This window comes from Lissotriton vulgaris, chromosome 11, assembly GCF_964263255.1.
Source record: "Lissotriton vulgaris chromosome 11, aLisVul1.2, whole genome shotgun sequence".
Taxonomy (NCBI): Eukaryota; Metazoa; Chordata; class Amphibia; order Caudata; family Salamandridae; genus Lissotriton; species Lissotriton vulgaris.
This window is the reverse complement of record NC_141699.1, coordinates 554,459,269-554,473,483: the sequence shown is the minus strand read 5'-3', so window position 1 is coordinate 554,473,483 and position 14,215 is coordinate 554,459,269.

Sequence of the window (14,215 nt, the reverse complement as noted above, 5' to 3'; positions counted from 1 at the left end):
GGACATGCGCCAGAGAGTTTCAAATGGATTGTACTGGAAAAAGTTACCCTTGGACCAAGGGGCGGTAACATTGGATCAGTGCTGTACATTCGTGAATCGAAATGGATGGCCTTCTTTGATTTTGTCAACAGTGGGCTTAATGAAATGGACAGCAGTTATGTCCAACTAGCAACCATATGCCCTTAGACCATTACACTACACGCATTACTGCTTTCCCCTAACCTCATTTTATGAGCCTGTGCTGTAACTTCTATCCAGCACCACGCCAGGTACCGACGCGCCTTTACCATCATGTACAGAGTGGTACGCATGATAGGGCCTGAGATGTGTTTTATTCATTGTTGATTGTCCGCTAGTCATGTATCTACTACCATTGTGCTTATTTTCCACCATGAGGTCGTTTAAACTTAATAGCACTTTTTACCACCCTGTGAGGTAGGTACGCGCTCCGACATTTGGTGGTTATCTGGGCCTCCATAGAAATGTGTCCATGTACAATTGTGTGGCCGTCTTGTATATACTGCCTGTGTGTTCGCATATTGCCTGTGAATTCTCTTTCCCACCCCCCTATCTATGGGAACTACACCACTTGGTCCCTTGTTCTTAAGCGCCTTTACCACCCTGCGAGGTAGGTATGCACCCTGGGCCTTTGGTGTTGATTGCTTTCTTATTCAGCCCTTATGACACTGTACACTTATTGTAGATGCCGTGACCGTCCTCTGTGACCTTTGTGAGGCTCACATTGCTGCATTGATGTGCATTTACCTACCCGGCCTCCCGCCGGTTTTCGCGACTTTGATGATATCCAAATGCGCCCCTGTGTCTGTAGGGTCGTTTTCCAGATATAATCAATTTAATACATATTACCCATTAGAGTCACCATGTATTTAGACATCTTTTCCAACGGTCATTCCCCTTTTTAGGTCTCGTCTTCGTTAGCCCATGCTCTACCTCGAAGCGAGAGCTTATGTAGGCACTTCAGAAATGTTCAGAAAAAGCGGATCACACACAGTTCATGTGTGACGGGCGTGCGCTCACCGTTTGGCAGCCTGCGGCCACTGACAACAGGAAAGCGCTTTGATCTATATCACTCCCCTCTCCCACTCCCTCCTCCCACTTGCTCCTGCTGAGCCTCACAAAGTGGTTGCATCTCAGCCACAGACTTCCTGGCTCGCACGCATTACGTTAAAAAAAACTTTTTAACATGCACACGGAGCCTTTCCTATGCAATTTCAAATGTTTCCTACTCTGTACAACTACCATTGCTGCGTGTGTTGCATGCTTCTAACTTGTTCTCTTTTGAAGGAATTGTGCTTTATTTTATGAATTGTTTTCTGTTCCTTGGCTAAATCTGCTTTTAATTCTGATGGAAGGGCTATTTTCCCCCTTTGGAACGGACCGGGTTCTTTTCTTCCAAAGAATTGTGCTTTATTTTAAAATTTGTTGTGTGTTCCTTGGCTTAAATTGCTTTTATTTTGGATGGAAGGGCTTTTGTTTTCCTGTTTGGGACGGACCGTGTGTTTCTCTCAAGAAGGAAATAACGAGTGGCTCATATTCAATCGTAAACTTGAAAACAAAGGCTGGCAAGAAAAAGTAATTAACCTCGAGAAATGTGTCACCTGGAAAGCATGAGCTTTTTCACGTATTTTAGGTTCCAAACATAGAATTTCATGGGTGATATGCAGTATAATACCGACCAAAACATGCCTGAACCCTTCCAACCATGTGTTTCATCGCCCACTGCCCACCCCACCCCCGTTTGAATTTGAATATAGAGGGAGGGCTGTATCATGGAAGTCGAACCTGCAATGTTTACAGGTACTGCAAATGAGAATGATTTCTTGTAAAAATTGGAATGTTTCAAAACTAAACCGGCTCCTAAAAGCAACCATTTTGAATGGGTATGGTGTACTGCTCTGCTAGCCTTTGGTACAGGCAGTGCAAACTGCAGTTGCGGTCCGATGGTGGGCAACCAAACAATTTGATCAACAATGTCATGAATTAACGATTATTTGTAATAGAATGACCGCCACCTCAAACGAAGGAAAGCAGCGTGAACAGAGACACAGTACTCTGCACAGGAAGTCGTAAACACAAATAGACAGCTGAACAACACAACCCTTGCAAGAAGCTGAACACTACGATGCCAGAAAGAATTTCAGTCTTATTAGTGGTGATTAGTTGGGGATTCAATTAAACTCTGTGCTCCTGACAGACCTTCTGAACTTTGCAAGTTGTTCGTTCCTGCATGAAATGGTTCAGACAGGCTACAAACACATGGCTTTAAGTGTGCCAATAGTAATCACTCTTTGTTTAGATTGAATTCAGTATTTTCTTACTTCACTTTTGTGCTATCAACATATGAAATACACTTCCGGTCTCTAGGCTTAACATTGGTTTGTATAACTCAGAAGCTAGAGGCATGTTATAATTTTTCACTCTTGAAATCTCATTCTATTTTATATCGATCACACTACACGATAGTAGTAGTGTGATACTACATCTTTTTCTCAGTCTTCATTCTTCTTGACTTTAAACTAGTTATCCAATTTTATTTCATTTATATTGTTAATTCTTTGAATGGTGATAACATCTTTGTCCTATTTGTCATTCTTTCTTTTAGTTATTCTATCTTTGTAACTGGTATTGTTCCATATTTAGAAGGGGCACAGTGATCTGTCTGACTGGGCTCCAGTTATTCTTCATTAACTGCTTTTTTCATTTTTTTTCATATTAATATGCTACAGGCACCATGATTAGCACTTATTAACTCCTGCTATAACCTGTGCAGTCGGCTACCCAGTCAACCTGAGGTTCCGTGACAATTGTAAGTGGTGTTTTCGACTCGCACGGATATGGTCGAGTCTAGTATCTATGAACCGCAAATGGCGAGTTTAGTAAGTGTGCGCAGTTTCGCTGTGCTAACTTAAACCGTTCGTTTGTTACGTGGGTTTTTCATCTGTACCCACGGGTTCCATCTTAGATACGGCATCCATTTTGTCTCTTGCCCTCAAGTAGCCAGCGAACGGACGCTGTCCGCTTCGCGACCCTGGGACTCCCAAGATATGGCGGAAGACACATGTTCTTTGTAAGTGCCTTTATGACGAGGGGGATGCTACGGTAAGGCAGATGGCGCCGCTCGAGGCTCATCTTGCCGCACGGGCTTATTGTCTCAGCCGTGCATCTCATTAGGCACGTCCCTTTGATGCCTGTATCTCGTGCTTCTCGACACTCCCCTTTTACACCCTTTCCGATCTCCCCACTGTCTCCGTCTTCCTCTACACCTGTCTTCGTTCTTATTTCGATCTACTTTACTGCTGATTGGAATTTGCTAATGGTGGGAAGATGGGTTTTTACAGTTGGGAACCGCCAAATGTTTCCGCACTTATGTTCCGGACCTTATGTGTTTCAAAGCGACCCCTCTGAGAGCGACTTGTGGGAACCAGGTTGTAAACTATTGTGTATCATGTTATCCTATGGGTAAAAACTGTATAAAAGGAGCGATCCACAAATACAATTTGAAGCAGTCTCCCCGAACTACACTCGATGTACTTCCTGTGACTTCTGTGTTCCCTGCAGTAAATAAACCTTGACTCTTTGACGCCGAAGGAAGTGTCCCGTGTCTCTGTGACTTGTACGCCGGAGCAGGTTACCCACGAAGGTTTCAGGTGTTGTGCCCTGGCACCGCTGGGACCAAAAGAACCCAGTCCTTCAGTTGGCGCCCAACGTGGGGCTGCATCAGTGGTACCGGTCCAAGCCCGACGATCGTGAGGAACTTCGTGTGAAATCTCCGAGGGAAGGTGCACCCCGCTTCATCGATCCTGTTGTCGAAATAAGTGGCCCGAAGACTTTTCCCGCGAAGATTCCCGCCTCCTAACGGCTGCGACGGACTGCTGCCCTGACTGTAGACCTGCTTTGGCGCCTGGCGTAGACCTTGGTATAGCGAGACGATTGACGGGCCTTCCTGAGGACGCCATTGATCTTTGAGTTAAGTATTTGTGGGTCGCTCCCAGAGTTCTTGGTTGTAGACACTTTAGCGAGTGTCTTTGTTGTAAACACTTTAGCGAGTGTTTTTGTTGTAGACACTTTAGCGGGTGTCTTTGTTGTACACGCTGTGTGAGTGTTTTTGTCGGTGACACTTTGCTAGCGTACTTCGTTGTTGTTGTATTTGTTTGACGACTGCAGCCGCCAAAGACCGAGGGTTTTGTTCTTTACTGGGACTTGGTAAATCCCGAAATCCCGTAACCCTTGAAGTTTGTGAAACTCGGCTAGTGTGCAAGATGCCTGGTCGCAGTACTTTGTTCAGTTGCTTTAGACCTTGTGGTGCGGATTCCCTGCTGGAGGACTCGTGTCCGATACCTCCGGTTGGAACTCCTACTTATGATTTATATAGCAAACATGGGCTAGGCCCGATTGCTTTTAACGATTATTGGATAAAATATACAAAGAAAGACGGCGATCTTCGTTGGCCACCTCACGGTAGCTTCGAAGCGTCGATCTTAGATAATTTGGAAATAAAGTTGTTCGAACGCAAGTCTAGGCCGGCCATGTTTGATGCCTTTCGGTTGTGGCGCAAAGAAGCCCGACAGAAAGAGATCAGACAGAATAAACGTAGTGAGCGAGATAGTGTTGCTACTATAGTGAAGAAAGCTGAGCAGTTTCAGCGTGATAAGGAGGATAAGGATAAGGAAGTGTTTGAGAGATTGCAGCGTATGTCCATAGACAAATGCTATCCTGCTTTGCCTACGGAGTCGGATAAGAAGGAAGAGGCAGTTGAGGATTCTTTAATGTCTTATCTTATGAAGTCGCCACCTCCGTACGTACAGGGTATCGCAGCTCCTGTGGTCCCTGCCGTACCTGTTCTTCCACCTGTTATTCCTCCACCAGTTCCTCAACCTGCACCCGCTCTTCCGACTGTTCCTGCTCCTTTGCCTGGTTCTATTCTTACTGCTCCTCCGCTTCCACATACTCCTGTTCCCGCTACTGCTCACGCTACTGCTCCTGTGTTGTTAACCCCTGTTGCTGCTAATGTTTCTACTCCTTCTCTTGTTAGTCCTGTGTCTTACTCTTCTCCCTCTACTCGTAATCGTGATTCTCCCCTTGCGACAAACTTCTTCCAGTCGCTCGGACCTGTTTTTGGGTCTGCTGGTTCTGATGGTCCTCAGAGACGTAGCCAGCTTCCTGGTAATAGAGAACGTGTTGCGCTATACAATATGGCGATGGGTTGGATGATAAACCCTGTTAGAAATCCACCTCGTGTTGTCCTCGAAACGTTTGATCAATTCAACATACCAACTCAGAGGTATGTGTTTGATGAAATGTGCAAGTTCTTACATGATCAGATAGTGGCCTTTGCGCCTGACGAAGTGCTGTCCGCCCTGTCTGAACTTCGGCTTCAGTTCGCAACTGGACTGATAGTCGACACTAATGTCCGACGCGCTATTGAGCGGTTGCTATCTCTTCGTCCCGCTCCTATTCCTCATGCATTGTTCGTTGAGGACATTGAGAAAGGAGATGGGTCTGGCCAATATCCTATGCGTGAAGTTCCGCCGGTTTGGGTACCCGCTGATAATACTAATGCTAATGCTCCAGTGGCGGCGCATTTCCAGAGAGTGTGGATACACCTCCCTTGGAAACGATCGGAAGTGCTTCAGGTGAAACAAACTTTGCCTGATCCTCGCAAAAATCCTGCGGGGTATTACAAAGAATTATCGCAGCTTGTGGATGCTACGATAATGAATCTGGCCGATATCGACATGTTGTTTGGCAATGTCGTACCGCAACCGGTATGGGCGAAGATTCGTCACCAAGATCATGCGAATGAATTAGGTGGCGATTGGAATGCCATTACAGCGGCAGACGCTGGACAAGTGGCTGCCACTAAACCCGATCAGTTGATTGCTGAACTTCCTCAGCGAATCATTACATTAATGAAAACGCTTATGCCAGCTATGAAGGTAAATTGGGATAAGTTGTCAGCCTGTAAGCAAAAGAAAGATGAGAGTGTCTCGGACTTCTTTACGAGGTTCGAGGAAGCATTCGTTGATCATAGTGGACAGGATATGGGTACTGAGGGTGGACAGAGGTTGTTTGTGGATAAGTTTGTGTCAAACTTATTGCCCGACTTGAGCCATAAATTAAGGAATTCTGAAAGTGCGTGGGCCGTTTCTACCTCAGCTCAGATATTGGCTACGGCACAATATTACGAAAATAGAGAAAAAGAGGAAAATGACCGTGCCGATAAAAAAACAAAAGAGCTAAAAACTAAAGTGTTGTTACAACAAGTATATCCGCCGCGTTCTAATCAGAATGCGCCTCAGCAGAATAGATCGCAGTCGCAATCGAATCGATCGCAGCCGCGTAATGATTCCTCTTTCCAAAGATCTTCGTTAGGGTACAACCAATGTGCTTATTGTAGACAGGAGGGACACATTAAATTTAATTGTCCTGCTTTGAATGACCGTACTAGTGGTACTTCGTCTAGAGGAGGTCGTGGTGGTTCACAGAACGCATCACGTGGTAGAGGTCGTGGTGCTCAGAACGACCGTTCTGACAATTCATCAAATCCTAATAACTGTTTCGATCAACGTGGATCATCGCAAGGACGATCTGCGCAGTACAATGTAGACGATTATTACGTCGATCAGGGAACTGACGATAGTAATTACTAGGACAGCCAAAGACAAGGAGAGGGAGTGGTATCAGTTCCGGTTGATCAGAGAGGGCCTTACGTCGCAGTTGCTACATCGGGCGTCGTTGAGCCTTTTCTGTTGGACACTGGTGCAGCGAAAAGTTCTATCATGCATTCGAAACTCCCTGGCGCACCTTTGTCTGGCTTAACAAATGTTTCCGTTGGATTCTCTGGCGCCCCCGTTAGCAATCCAGTTTCGCGCCCTTTGCCCCTTAAAATTGGGCCTCGTGAGCTCGAAGCTCCATTGATTTTGTCTACTGGTTGTGGCGAAAATCTTTTGGGTCTGGATTTGCTTAAACGCTTGTATGCAACTTTGTATTGTTCTCCTGCGGGTGTAAAGCTTACGTTCGGAGAGAGAGTAGTCTCTCCCATGTACTTGTCTCTCGATAAGCTTCCACCGGAATTGGATTCTCTTCCTGCGTCTTTGTGGGCGACGGGTCCGAATGATGTGGGCCTACTTGATATCTCCCCTTATGTTGTTCAGTTGAAATCTAATGTGCGCTTGCCACGTATTCCCCAATACCGTATCTCCCTTGATGGTGAACGAGCTTTGTTAACGATCATCTATGATTTGATCGAGAAAGATGTCATTGAAGAAACTCGGGGAAACGTGTGCAATAGTCCTGTACTGCCCATTCTTAAACGTACTGATCCTACCAAACCGCCTGTTTATCGTTTTGTTATCGATTTACGGGAGGTAAATAAAATTGTGGTTCCTCAATTCCCTGTTGTGCCTGACATTACGGCGCTACTGACTCTGATTCCAGCTACTGCTTCGTGGTTTTCGGTGATTGATTTGAAAAATGCATTTTTCAGCATCCCGATTGCCGAAGAGAGTAGGGACCTTTTCGGTTTCTCTCTTGGTGGACGTAGCTTCCGGTTCAAACGAGCTCCTCAGGGCTACTGTGAAAGTCCATCGATTTACAGTCAGGCTTTGAAGGGTCAACTAGATGCGTTTAGGTTGCCGGTTGGTGCGGCTTTAATCCAATACGTCGACGACTTATTGGTGGCTGCTGATACTCAAGACATCTGCAAAATTGCTACAGTGTCGTTGCTGCAACATCTCTGTGAGTTAAATCACAAGGTGTCACCTTCTAAACTCCAATATTGTTGTCAAGAAGTAACCTATCTAGGTCACTTATTGTCAAAGGAGGGAAGGAGATTGACCCCAGAGAGAATTGCAGCGATTGCGCGCATGGCTGTGCCACAAACCCAAAGAGATGTGCGTGCCTTTTTAGGTATCACGTCGTACTGTAGGCAGTGGATTCCTAATTTTTCATTGCTAGCGAAACCATTGGTGGCTCTTACGTGTAAGGATGTTTCGACTCCTTTACCATGGACGGAAGAATGTCAGAAAAGTTTTTCTGAATTACGTGATTCATTGTGTTCGGCTCCTGTGTTAGGTACCCCTGATTACAGTAAACCGTTCACGTTATATGTTCACGAGAGGGAAGGTTGTGCGTTGAGTGTTTTAACGCAACCTTTTGGTGGTAAACAACGTCCATGTGCATATTTTTCCTCGACCTTAGACCCAGTAGCTAGAGCATTGCCGAGTTGTTTGAGAGCAACTGCGGCAGCTGCGGTCTCCATCCGACAATCAGCAGGATTGGTCATGGATAATATGCTTACGGTGATGGTTCCGCATGCAGTCGATACTCTGTTGAATCGTACGAAAACTCAGCACTTGACGAGTGCGAGGTTGTCTGGGTACGAATTGACGCTCTTGGCAAGCCACATTCAGATAAAACGTTGTAATGTCCTCAATCCGGCAACTTTGTTACCAATTAGTGCAGAGTCAGATGAAGTAGCAGAACATGACTGTTACTTGCGGACAGAAGAGGAAACAAAAGGTCGTGTGGACCTTAAAAACACCCCATTGGAAGACCCGGATGGCACCCTGTATGTGGATGGGTCATGTTTTAAGTTGCCGAATGGTGATGTGACTACTGCTTATGCTGTGGTGACATTGAATACTGTTGTTGAGACTGCGAGATTGAATCAGAATTCTGCCCAAGCTGCAGAGCTGATTGCTCTCACTAGAGCATGTGTATTAGCAAAAGGTAAACGTGTGAATGTGTACACCGATAGTCAGTATGCTTTCGGTGTAGCGCATAGTTTTGGACGGTTGTGGCGAGAGCGTGGTTTCTTGACGTCGCATGGCACGAAAATACAGCATGGCCAGCTTGTGAACGATCTTTTGGATGCATTAACTTTGCCTGCACAGGTTGCAATTGTTAAGTGTAGTGCGCATCGTAAAGTGACGGATGATGTTGGTCGTGGTAATGCGTTCGCAGACGAGATTGCTAAGGAGACTGCCCGGAACCTTAGCACTCGAATGTATGTGACGAGTTCGGTTAGGTGGCCTACAGAATCAAGTATGTGTGAAAATACTATAGAGAGTGTGAAAGCAATTCAGAATGAGGCCACCGACACTGAAAAAATGAAGTGGAAAGAAAGTACGGGAAGGTTGGATGTGAATGGTTGCTGGATTGATTTGTCAGATCAGAAAAGATGGATGTTGCCTGATGCGTATGTACTGGCCGTTGTGCAAATGGCACATGGGTTAGCACATATTAGCGCGAAAGGTATTTGCAAGTTGCTGGCTGATGTGTGGAAGAATGATGGAATTACTAAGTGTGCTGAACGTTTGGTGAAGAATTGTATGGTGTGTATAATGTACAATCCTGGCAAAGGAACCCCAACTCCTCCTGGCAGTTTTGCTCCTCCTTCGTATCCCTTTGAGGTGATCCAGTTGGACTTCATCCATATGGAGCGATGCAATAACCTAAAATACGTTTTGGTTGTGGTTTGCGCATTCTCCCGATGGATTGAGGCCTATCCCCTCAAAGACAATACTGCTTTGTCTACTGCGAAAATCCTACTGAAGGAATACTTTCCTCGGTACGGAATGCCTAGAGTCGTGTGGTCAGATAACGGAAGTGAGTTTGTTGGTAGTGTAATGAAGAGTGTGTGTAAGGGCCTTGGAATCAATCAGAAATTCCATAGCGCCAATCATCCCCAGTCAGCTGGATTGGTTGAAGGGTACAATGGCACCCTTAAATTAAAACTAGCGAAGATTCAAGCTACGACTGGACTTTCGTGGCCCGATGCTTTGCCTCTAGCATTACTGTCAACTAGGGCGACTGTACACTCCCGAATAGGGCTTAGTCCCTATGAAATAGTGTTCGGCCGTCCTGCGAATGTGTGGGGGGTTCCTAGGCCAGGTGTATTCTCTGATCTTGAGTTTCCGATGTTGATTGATTATTTACATGACTTGACTGCTAAACTGAGGTTAATTCATCAACAGGTTTACGACGCCTTGCCGACGCAGACGGAGGGTCCAGGCCACCAGCTCCAGCCCGGGGATTGGGTGGTTGCCCGAAATTTTTCACGCAAAAACAATCTGGACCCCCGCTTTACCGGACCTTACCAGGTGCTCCTGGCCACGAGGACTGCCGTTCGTCTTGAGGGGCGGAAAAATTGGGTACATGCTACCCATTGTAAGCGAGTCCCTATTCCTTTGCCGGCAGACCCGTGGGTAAGGAAAGGCATCGCGTCAACAGAAACAGAAACATTGCCGGCGTTTGTACCTTTTAGCGACGCACAGCTTGTTGGAGAACCCTCAGCGCAGCAGAAAGCCACTGTTGAACATTTGTCAGCAAAAGACTCAAGACCAGACCAACGAATTGATCAGCAGGACGCTGTCTCTTCAACGGATCCTTTGTTTGACGAGCAGACACGTCCAGGGAAACATCGATATTCTTTGCGATCTCACACTAAGGACAAATAAATTTGCTTGCTTTGCTGAGATTGATAACTGCAATATCCTCGTTTCCCATGATCAATTTTGAACATTCGTATCATTGAAAGTTTTTGTATATATATATATCAAGCTTCTTCCTTGTATCTTTTTCCTTCCACAGCTGAGAAATATTGTGCTAAATAATATATACATATTGTGTATTGAGGGCCGTAGGGCCGCGCGCGTACTTCCTTCTGGACAGTAGGTCTTGACGCTAGGTTAAAGACCGTCGGTTCCTAGGAACTCCTGGGGATTGACTATTGCTGCACAGAACGAAGTGCGTCAAGAAACGTTGCGGACGGTCGTAGGGAAATGGCATTTTCGAAGCTGAATGATTTGGAAGGAGCTCAGGCGTATAGAGTCAAGCTGCAGAAACTTAGTCGTGCGAAATGTTTTGTATCCCAATTGTTTGTTTTGTTTTTGACTGCTTCTGCATTTTTAGCGGGTGGGGTGTATTACACTATGTCTTACTTTTTCCTTGCTACTCCTACTCCTACTCCTTACCCTAACCTTACTTCTACTGCTTCTCCTCATTCCTTTCATATGTTACCAGAACACGAACAGGCTAGACGTGTAGAATTCCGCAATAATTCCTTTATCCAGCTCCTCCATCAGCATCAGTTAGTGGTTAACACTACTAATTGTTGGGTGTGTGGGTTGATGCCACATACTACGGGTAAGGGAATTCCATATCTGGTGTTACCGTATAGTTCCCAAGGGTCAGCTCGAGCATTCCAAACAATGTTTCGAAGCGCACTGGGTTCCCACCCCACGCAAGAACAACGTTCCCCCAACTTTGGTCCTACCTCGTATCAGAGGCTGCTATCGATGGCTATAGAGGATATGGAAGATGAGATCCATGATCCTTTTCTTATCCCTAGAGAAGAGGTACAAGCCTATAGGGTCTTAAGTAGAGGGGAATATAGTATGTTCACTAATGAAAAGCAGCTTAAAAGCTCGTCTCCAATATGGGTCGTACCCCACACTGGTAATCTTTGTCTTGTGGGTCGTGGCTCGCAAGCCTCACTTGGAGTAAGTGCTTGCACTGAAAGTTACGTTCTGCCAATGTCCCCGTCCCCTGTGTTTCTGGCTGCCAAGGGTACATACTTTATCTGTCATGATCGTGCATACACATGGTTGCCCGCAGACTTCATGGGCTCATGTTTCGTTGCAAATCTGTTGCCTCCGACGTTTACTGTAGATGCCGATTATCATAAGACTAGAGTTGTACGAGGCGTAATTAGCGAAGAGGATACTGCCGGTCAAGAGGCAGGAGACTTTTTCAAGGGTTTCCTCCCGTTTTGGGGACCTATGGTTAATAGTAGGAACCTGAGACATTTGACTCGAGTGGTAGAATCGACAGCTAATATTACTGCCAGTGCCCTTGGTAATATCACCACAGAACTTCAGGCGGAGAGACTTATGACATTACAAAACCGTATGGTTTTAGATGTTGTCCTAGCAGATCGTGGTGGGGTGTGTAAAGTGATCCATTCGAGCTGTTGCATTTTCATTCCAGATAATGCTCCTACTGTCTATCAAGCCATCTCGAAGTTGCATAAGATCTCCGAATCCATACACGTGGATGTAGGGGATTGGACGCTACTTGGTTGGTTTTGGGGCCTGGTGTCGGCTTGGGGTTGGAAGATTCTGACGATCATCGGGGTTGTGGTAGTGTTCCTGTTCACGTGTTGCCTTTGTGTGCAGTGTGGTCCTGCCTTATGTGGCCTCTGTGCTACAACGTGTATGAGACAACCATCTGTTACCAAGGGGACTCGATCGGACAGAGCTATGCTACAACGACATCTTGATGGTCTGATGAATATCGAATATGATTCCGACTAGTGCTTGCCTACATGAGGGCAAAAGGAGCGTCTGAGGTTCCGTGACAATTGTAAGTGGTGTTTTCGACTCGCACGGATATGGTCGAGTCTAGTATCTATGAACCGCAAATGGCGAGTTTAGTAAGTGTGCGCAGTTTCGCTGTGCTAACTTAAACCGTTCGTTTGTTACGTGGGTTTTTCATCTGTACCCACGGGTTCCATCTTAGATACGGCATCCATTTTGTCTCTTGCCCTCAAGTAGCCAGCGAACGGACGCTGTCCGCTTCGCGACCCTGGGACTCCCAAGATATGGCGGAAGACACATGTTCTTTGTAAGTGCCTTTATGACGAGGGGGATGCTACGGTAAGGCAGATGGCGCCGCTCGAGGCTCATCTTGCCGCACGGGCTTATTGTCTCAGCCGTGCATCTCATTAGGCACGTCCCTTTGATGCCTGTATCTCGTGCTTCTCGACACTCCCCTTTTACACCCTTTCCGATCTCCCCACTGTCTCCGTCTTCCTCTACACCTGTCTTCGTTCTTATTTCGATCTACTTTACTGCTGATTGGAATTTGCTAATGGTGGGAAGATGGGTTTTTACAGTTGGGAACCGCCAAATGTTTCCGCACTTATGTTCCGGACCTTATGTGTTTCAAAGCGACCCCTCTGAGAGCGACTTGTGGGAACCAGGTTGTAAACTATTGTGTATCATGTTATCCTATGGGTAAAAACTGTATAAAAGGAGCGATCCACAAATACAATTTGAAGCAGTCTCCCCGAACTACACTCGATGTACTTCCTGTGACTTCTGTGTTCCCTGCAGTAAATAAACCTTGACTCTTTGACGCCGAAGGAAGTGTCCCGTGTCTCTGTGACTTGTACGCCGGAGCAGGTTACCCACGAAGGTTTCAGGTGTTGTGCCCTGGCACCGCTGGGACCAAAAGAACCCAGTCCTTCAAACCCTTACCTCCCCTTACCTTACAAGCCGCTTGTTAGTAGTATTAAGAGTAACGAACTATAAATCACAGCACAGAGGGCACACCACTTTTATACCTCAAGAAACGTTTTTTGTAATTTTGTTAGCTTAAACTAGCTTAGGTACATTATGTGACTTGCCCAAAACCACAATTCTTTGAGCTGAAGCCGGGACATGTTTTTAAACGTCCTGTTAACTAACACTGGTCCTCCTTTCCTCCCATCCTGTTTTCACTGCCCGTGTTTGCTCGTCTTTGTATGTTGCGACTTTGGTTTATAATAGAGAAATCACCATACTGAAGTGATGGAAAAACGGGCTTAGATGAACTGCCCACATTTGTATTGCTGCCTACTTGCCATATATTGTGAGTACCGTTAAAGTGGCTAGTAGTAACACCGGGCGGCGAGCATCACTTGCCCTGGAACTCAAAATCTCTCTGTGTGCAGTCCCTGTGAACTCTGAGGGGTCTGCACTTAGATATACGTAAGAGTGGGAATTATTGCCCCATCAGCACACTGTATTTACTACAATGACGTCATCAGGCAGAGCTGGTGCAAATACCTATATTGCAGCCTCTCACTGTGTAGCCAATCCAGTCTCAGGACTGAGGGCAGCACACTTGTATTCATTCAACAACTGATTACTGCCAAAAGGTTGTCCAAATAGCTTTGTCAACCAGCTACAGTCAAGGCTGTGTTTATCTCTTACAAGCCCATGGTATGAGTAAACCAGGACTACAAGACCCAGGTGGCATTAGGTTGTCAAACAAAATCCCAGGGCTGGAAATATCATGTGTATGATGATAGTGAGTGAGTAAGAAGTTTTCAGTTAGCCAATAAACACCCACTCTTATTTCAGAGCCCTAAAATAACCGTGATGGACAAATAGCACTATACAAAACTCCTTAATAAATTCACCTGGGC